Genomic DNA, 7,894 nt, shown 5'->3' on the forward strand with positions numbered 1-7,894 from the left:
CATCCCGAATCCCGAAGATGATGGGGAAGGTGCCGATAATCATCGGCGAATTTTTCACCTGTTTGGTGGCTGGTTCGCTGGGGATTTATGCTTCGGGTTTTGTTGTTTGCTGCGCGCAAACATTCTATTTGGCAGCTCCATTAGCTGGGTGGTGGGTTCGGGATCGCGCGCCCGAAAGGATGATGATAATGATCTAAACATCTATAATGAAGCTCGATGAAGACGCGATATTAAATGTCTATTATTGTGATAACGTTGACCTGGCAGGCCTGCTGGGCCTATTGTTCCTAACAAGCACGATCGCGCCCGAGGGGCCCGTAAATCAAACGATAAAGCTCGATAACGAACAGGTTCTACGGTCGCCAGCCACAGTGCTGATGGTGGTTTAAGATACTCATTAGGATTGAGCTGTTTCCAGAACCTGACCTAAGGAAAGGTATGTAGGCGCGAAACTTTATTGGGAAAAGTTGGGATTGAAACTTTTCAACCCACAGCCAACGCCGACAATTAAGGCCAATCTTACACCTCGCCGAGCATAAAACACCGCGCACCGTCATAAAAGGGCGCACACCTATCGAGCGGCGCGGCGCCCGTAGAGCGATTAACAATAAAACAATAATGAAGATCGCGGCGACGACGGTAAAAATGTCGACGCGCCGCTTGCCACGTCTTGCAGTCGACCCCCAGCGCGGTCTCCTTCTCTCTAGGGGCCACATTATGCACCAATGCATTCCCTGACGGTCCCCGGCGATTGCATCCTCCGTGCGTTCGTCCTTACGGATCGCGTGACATTAAAAACCGGGCGGGAAATCATTGTTTAATTGGCCCATGCCGTCCGACGGCCCAGTGTTTGATGGCACAATTACGCAGCCCCGTGGTTCGACGTAGAAAATGTGTGCGCGCCCAGGAAAGTATGTAGGTTTTAATTTGAGACGGCCGCGGCCGCTTGAATGTTGTGCGAATATGTTCGGTCGGTTGATCAACTTTTACTTCACGATCACGATGAAGGAGAAAACTCTGTCGTCGGTGGCCACTGCGAAGATAGCAGGTTGAGCCGGAAGTAGTTACGGTTGCCTTCCTACGGCCGCCCGGAGGGATCTTTTGAAGGAAATTTCTAAACTTTTATAGACTACCTTAAGTCACTTGTGTTTTGCATTATTCTAATTAATTATTATAAATATCTTATTATGATGAACCATTCGAGAACGATTTGTAACATAATTTGGTGACGCTGTTGCCGTGATAAGCGACGGTGATAGGGGCGAGTCAAACCCGCGTCACCATTTTCGTGTCGGCCCCGTCTTTCGCAAACAGTTTCGGACAGGCAAATATTGTGAGTGCATTGATTGGAGGGTATGGCAGTAAAATCCGTCCGGAGTCGATATCTCCGTGTGGTCTGACCCAGCCGCGCGCGGGAAATCAGTCGCCGGGCCGCACTATCAAGCAATTAACATTAGACACGGAGCCGTGCCATACGTTCCTGAAGGCACGCACAAGCGACGCGCGTGATTACTTCGTGGAAGACGCCTTTGTTTGCTCCACCGACGCCGTATCCGGTGTGTCACGTTGGGCGTCTGAAATTCGCCACGGGCGCTATCGCCAAAAACCGGAAGTGAAACATGTGGAAATGCGCGAACGACGAAATCTCACACCTTCCTGGCAAATATGCGTGCCATTATCGTTAAATAGCTAATCAAACATTCGTAAAACACGAAGGGTGCACCAACTTCCAACACGCCTTTTTCAGGCGGAACTACTATGCTGTATGCTGCGGCGTGGTGTGAACCAGAAACGACCTTGAGTGCACCTCCGTGCGAGTCATTCTTCTCGCGGCCCTCCCGTCAAGCGGTCTAGCGCTCCGTAGCTCGGTCTGCGCCGAGTTCAACCAACCATCATTATCGTTGGCTGGCCGGTGCGCAGCATACAGCTGCAGCATAATCGAAGCGTGAGTGATCCCAACCCAACACGGCCTCCTGCCCCCCGACGGGACCATCTTCGCATTCCTCTTTCCAATTTGGAACCAATTTCCATCGGGTTCCCCACACGGCTCCCACAGTGTGCAAAACTTCGCACGAAAGGTGGTCATAACATGTTTGGGTAAGTTTTCTGCCACTTTATTTATTTTCAAAAGATAAATCAACCAATTCACTACTTATATTTTACCGTACCTCTATTGGCAGATTTTTTTAAGAATAGTTAAAAAAAGCTGATAAAGCACAGAACGAATAGAGAAGGAAATGTAGTGCCGAACTAAGTTAAAACTTGGCTAAGCTAAGTTGGCCTACCGCAGGACTCACAGTGCACGGTGGAAAAGGATCGATTGGCACCAGCTGCAGGACGGTGTGCCAAGGTGGGCCCCGGACGAACGGTACATCTTGTGGGACGTGCCTCCCGCTACACGCAGCTTCTCGCCGAAAGAAAAGAAACAGAGAGTACGGCCCGGCCGAAAGGAGGCCCAGTGGCGTAACACATAAATGCGAGCACCGCCAGTTGGTGGTGCTGGCGGCGGCGGCGGTGGTGGTGGTGGTGATCATCATTAGGCGCAAATTCCCGGACGGGTGTGCTGTTAAGGTGATGGCCTCTGCGCGCCTCGACTGCTGCTGCCGCACGATTGTTAGAGACCCGCGGGGCCGGCGGCCAGACGTTCTCCCCCATCGGCCGGTCGGCCGGCTGGCCGGGTGTTGTAATTATCGAATTTTTAAAATTAAAAGTTCCAGCAAACTCTCCACGCGGCCGCGAAAAGGGGAGCAGAAGAGTGGAGGAGACGCGGCCGCGAGAAGACGTCGCGGGTCTTCCAGGAAAACGTCTAAATCGCGCGCGCGCCGGAGATGCTCGCGGCTAAAGTTGCTGCTGCGTCGATGCTGCGCACGGGACGACGGCGCTGGGGAGTGGTACAATGACCCGGCGTGGAGCGAATATTAACACGGCGTCGGCCGTTCTTGGGCCGTTCTGCCTGCTTGCCAAGGAAGGGGCGGATGATAATTTGAGGTAATTCGCAAATGGGTCCTCGCGTTCAATTTCATCATTATAATTTTCGCATTAGCGTGTGCACGAATTTCACCGTACGCCGGTTTTCTCCGGAGCGGATCGCGAGCACAGTTTAAATAACAATTTTCATTCATTCGCATATAATAGTGGCCTAACATTTGCATGGGGCCCCTTCCCCAATAATTCTTGGTGTTGTGCTCTCGGCACCAATAAAACCCAATCAACATAATCGAAGGCCCTAAAAACAATGTATTTTATGGTCGTCGATGACCGATGGCGATCTTTCCGAAATAGGAAAGGCACAGATTGGGTGGCCTGCAGCAAACGCCAGATTGCGAAGATCGGTGTTCGCAGAACGCTACATTTGTGTGCCATTTCTTGCAACCACTTTGACCACTTCTTCCTCGACTCGACAGCTGCTACACTAACTTCACGGTAAACTGTGCACCGCTGTCAAGAAGCAGTCAAGAGGCTGACCGTTCGGCATTCGCTTAGCCGGAAGAAAACTAACCTTTGCGCGCGAGAAGCCGTCCGGCGTCCGGCGGGACCGGAGCAACAAAAAGCAAAAGTTTCCAAAACCCTCATTATGACACTAACCACTACGAATCCGGGGTCCGATGGGTCGGTCGGGCGGTTGGAACCGATTTTACCGTTTATATGATTGCAACCGAACGTTTGTTCACTCCGTTCCGCGGTTTTTTTTTTCGTCTGCCTCTCTGTTTCGGAATCGCAAATTATTTTGGGGCCAGTTTTCCCAGGAACCATCATTCGCCGCCGCAGCAGTCACCAGTTTTTATTGTTGCCAGATAGCACGGTGGCATTTTAATAACAAGATTGTATTTTTATACAACAACATTATTAAGAAACCGTCGACTCCAGACTGCCAACGCCAACGCGGGTAGGCCATTTATTAGTTTTCTTTCCCTCCGTTTTTTCTGTTACTTTCGTGGGTGCAATCTAGCGGCCCAGAATATCGCGTAACATAAAACGGCGTAATCAACGGGGGCAGCGCGGCGCATCGGCATCCTCCCTGGGTCGTCGCTCATTATTCACTCGGTACAGTCACCTCAACATTCGCTGTGCGTTTTTATGATTTTATTAGGAAGAGTCCGAATGTGAGCCGAAAAACGCCAACGATTCTGAGATTTTCGTCCACTTCCTCTTCTTTTCGGAGTGACCAAAAAAGGCTGGGGAGGATCTGTCGTTTGCGCAGAACGGTGTGGAAACGAGGACCCAAAACCCGGATCATCCGGAAGAGAAAGTGGCAGGATCAAGAAGCCAGAAGATGCTTCTGCCACTCAACAAACCGGCTTACGGACGGGCGTGCCGTTCATTGGCGTCCGTTCGTTTCCCCTTGGACTGGAGATGCTCCATAAAACATGGACAAAATGTGCCACAACAACCTTGAAACAGCGAGCGAGCGAGCGAGCGACCGAACGAGGACGAAAGCGATGCTGCTGCCCGCGATGTGTAACCCGGAGTGAAACCACCAACACTTCTCTCGCTTTAGATTTTCCTTTTTGCACCTCATTTATCCGCCACCGGTGTCGGCACCGGTTTACTTCCCCCGGGGGCCAACCCCTTTCCGAACACACCCAAGAGACACGGTTCAACGTACTCCACGAAAACTAAAAAGAACACCAAAGAACAGACCGCGGCTTCGGTTCGCCAAAAATCCCTCGATTTGGCACCGGGAGGGTTCGTTGCTGCCGGGCGCGTTGAAGTCTTTGGTATTTTTTTCTACCTACCCCGCCAAAACCGTCAACTGGCGGCTCCCACAGAAAATCGCACTATTTACCGAGAAGAATTCGAAAATTATTCATGAACTAAGCGGAGAGCAATTTACGTTAGAAAGAAGCTGCCAACGCCGGCCAGGTGGAGCGAAAGAACTGGGCGCAAGAAGCACCACCATTTGCAGGCTGGAGGTTTCATCAGAACCGGCTACTAACTGGGATATTAGGTTTGGTTTTTTGTGGCGCTGGCGGTGTTCAAATATTGGCAATGCTTCTGATGACTAGCAGCGATTAACCGAAAAAGCTCACCCAACGGGCAACGGGTTCGACGTCATTATTACACCTCCTTCATTAGCCGTTTTTGATTGACAAGCGTCCAGCAATTGGCCAGCATATTGGGGGCCATCGGACGCGCCCGGGAGGAGAGTTCAGCAACCCACACCCGCGGTCCCGCAGAGTCCGTAGCCGTAAGCAGATCGGATCACAGAGCCACTCACTCCCAGCGCTAGGCCAGCGCGCTGGGGCATTGGAATTGGAGAATTGAACTGAATGATTGACTGTATCAACAGACAAACTGGCGAAGGAAAAAGCGCTCCAAAATCGAACCTGTTGCTAACGGCCAAGCGAAAACGAAAGAGAACACGGCATGGCATCTCGAAGTTGTGTCTTTCTTCGTGCAAAACGTGCACAAATGGGATCGAACAGTCGGTTTTTCGGTAGCAACAATCGTGATCCACGCAAAAAAGGCGATAAAAGGCTGGGCCAACAAAATGGAGTGCACTAAAAAAAATTGTTGGAATTCCATCGCTTTATGAAAGCGTTTAGTGTCTACTCGTGGTCTGCAGTACATGTTTACCACTTAGCGGCTGGGTGTGTGTCTATTTTTTCATAACTGCGCTCGAAAGAAATTTCTTTTTTTTTAAACAGATAATAGTCAGAAGCATTGTTTTATCTAATTTCACAGTAATAAATCACAGTACAAAATGTTGTCATTTGGTAAATCCAGTAGCCTATGAAAGTAAATTTAATTAAACGATATTTTAAATACAGTATTACTTTCGTGTTAATTCTGTGTTTCACTTGTCGGTGAAGGAATGCAACAGAACAATAGAAGAATTAAAGAGAGTGCAGAATATTCTTTAAGTTTGGGATAAAATCAAGTTTTTTAACGAATTCATAACTGGTGCACTGAACCCATATTATCCATTTACATTGAAAAATGAAAACATATTACAGTGTGCATATTAATTTACGGTACTTACCAAAGGTGTGTGGTTTCTTGTCCGGTGTGCTCTTCCGATGACGCTTACTTATTTGTGCAATCTGTTTGCACCGAGTTTCTTCGAATTTCTTCAATAAATTTTCACCACACCCGTTTTTTCTTAGTTTTACACCGATCAATGCGCATACATTTGCACACTTCACAAATTTTAGCAATCTTTAACTTTACCCGGCTGGTCGAATATTTTAGCTTTCTGATGCAATGCGCTTAAAACACGTTACAACACGTCGAGGCACTGCTTTTAAAAGCTCCCTACCTATCGCACCATGTTACACGTAGCGATAATTTTATAGATTCGCAGACTCCAGCACCAGGTTATTATTTGTACTTTTCCACTCGCCGATCGACGCTGCGAAATAACTCCAAAGCGATCCAGAAAAGTGTGTGGGATTATCCCAAAAACCGAATCCGCTACTGCGTGACCCTTTCGCACAGATTCTTACTACCGGCAACAGTGGACCCCCGTGACTGCAAACGCAACTTCTCTCTCTATCCTGCGGATGGAACGCACCACGGTTTTTGTTTCGGTAACCCTTTTATTCTCCGGCGCTGCGCTCTCGCACACATATGCCAGGCTGAGCCAATTGTCGCTTCTGGTTCACTTTACTGGTTTTTATAACTTTGACTTTGATGGATGAGCATAGCGTTACACTGAAACCGCGAGCCACCCTTGCGGGTGATTAGAAGATCCGACTTTAAAATCCAAATTTAAAGGCGATCTCGTAGCACACCGGTCACCGATCACGTCGAAGCCACCACCGCGAGCGGTTCACACACGTCCAACTCCGACGACGGATTTTTCGTAATTCAACTCAGTCCGCCTCTGAATTTCTGAGTCTCACTATTTTCGAACCTGACTCGTAAGGTTCGAAAATGTTCGAATATCTAACCTTTGTGAGCCTTCTCTCACACACAGCCGTAGAGTAAATATAACACATCGTTCAAAAAACCCCGGGACTAACTATGAAAACAACTTCTTTATTCTTCATTTACATAATCTCCTTCAAGTGTAATACAATCATTCCACACTTCTCTAACTTTTCAATTACATGTTTGAAGAACGGTTTGTCTTTTGACTCAAAATGACCCTCAGTAGCAGCGATCACCTCCTCATTCGAGCCATATCTTTTTCCCTGGAGCATCTTTTTGAAATCCGTAAAAAGCCAGTAGTCGCTGGGGGCCAGATCCGGCGAGTACGGAGGATGAGGAAGCAGTTGGAAGCCTAATTCGTTGAATTTGGTCATCGTTTTGATTGAATTGTGCCATGGTTGTTTTGTGTTCCAATGTGCGCAAATGCGGCACCCATTTGAAAAAATCCTTTTTCATAGCCAATTTTGGTGCAAAATAGTAAATGCACTAGCAGTTGAGCACAGGAGTAGAGCCCGGATAACGTTTTTCAAGCCATTGCTGAGCTTGAACCGTGTTTTTTCCCATTAGAAAACAATGTTTTATCAACACACGAAACTCGCTTTGGTCCATTTTTTCAGGATTGCAAAAGTAGCGTCACTTTAACCACTATAGCTTTCTTGGTTATCCTTCGAATTACATCAAATTTTGACACATTTTATCTGAAGGTTGGTACTTCCGAACGTCGGTATATAAATGGCATTATTAGCGCCATTTCCACGCTAGTCTCGGGACTTATTGAACGATGTGATAGTAATATAGTAATAGTACCCAGTGAACAATTTTGAGTGACCGGCGCTCTTCTCACTATGGAGCATCGAAAGATTATCGAAAGATGATCGAAAGAAAATCGAAAGATTATCGAAAGACTAATGTAAATCGCCTATCTAAATCCCTTGTGAGATGGCCCAATCTTTCGATGGCAGAAAATAATCTTTCGATTTTTTTCTCGAGCGTGCCCCTTGTCGTCTCCCTCTCTCATATG

This window comes from Anopheles cruzii, chromosome 3 (assembly GCF_943734635.1).
Source record: "Anopheles cruzii chromosome 3, idAnoCruzAS_RS32_06, whole genome shotgun sequence".
NCBI classification, from domain to species: domain Eukaryota; kingdom Metazoa; phylum Arthropoda; class Insecta; order Diptera; family Culicidae; genus Anopheles; species Anopheles cruzii.